The following is a 584-nucleotide window of genomic DNA, read 5'->3' as shown; positions in this document are numbered from 1 at the left end:
TCATATGAACTTGCTGAGTCAATATTTTATTCTGAGCCAATATTACATTCAGAGTATCAATCTCAAGAACTCCTTTCTTCTGAGTCATCCCATTATTCACAGGATTTCTTTCAGAAGTATACATGAACTGGTTATTTGCAACTATTTTAATGAGTTCCTGGGCTTCTGCAGGCGTCTTCTTCAGATGAAGAGATCCTCCAACAGAGTAATCCAATGACATCTTGGACAATTCAGACAGACCATCATAGAATATACATAAGATGCTCCATTCTGAAAGCATGTCAGAAGGACACCTTCTGATCAATTTATTGTATCTTTCCCAAGCTTCATAGAAGAATTCACCTTCCTTCTGTCTGAAGGTTTGGACTTCCACTCTAAGCTTGCTCAACTTTTGAGGTGAAAAGAATTTGGCCAAGAAAGCATTGACCAACTTTTTCCAAGAGTTCAGGCTTTCTTTTGGTTGTGAGTCCAACCATATTTTAGCTCTGTCTCTTACAGCAAAGGGGAAAAGCATAAGTCTGTAGAACTCAGGATTAACCCCATTGGTCTTAACAGTGTCATAGATTTGCAAGAATTCAGCTAAG

General features: G+C 38.4%; 1 non-coding gene across 1 annotated transcript; it reads left to right on the top strand.

Moving 5' to 3' along the window:
• The first annotated feature begins 274 nt into the window (after positions 1–274).
• Positions 275–382, top strand: LOC148549215 (small nucleolar RNA R71). The gene has a single exon (XR_015897812.1). It is a non-coding gene; the product is annotated as a small nucleolar RNA R71 (small nucleolar RNA).
• The last annotated feature ends 202 nt before the right edge of the window (positions 383–584 follow it).

The sequence above is a fragment of the Arachis ipaensis genome, chromosome B8 (assembly GCF_059453495.1).
Source record: "Arachis ipaensis isolate K30076 ecotype BB chromosome B8, ASM5945349v1, whole genome shotgun sequence".
Lineage (NCBI taxonomy): Eukaryota > Viridiplantae > Streptophyta > Magnoliopsida > Fabales > Fabaceae > Arachis > Arachis ipaensis.
The sequence above is the reverse complement of the archived record's forward strand: the minus strand, read 5'-3'. Positions and strand labels throughout refer to the sequence as shown.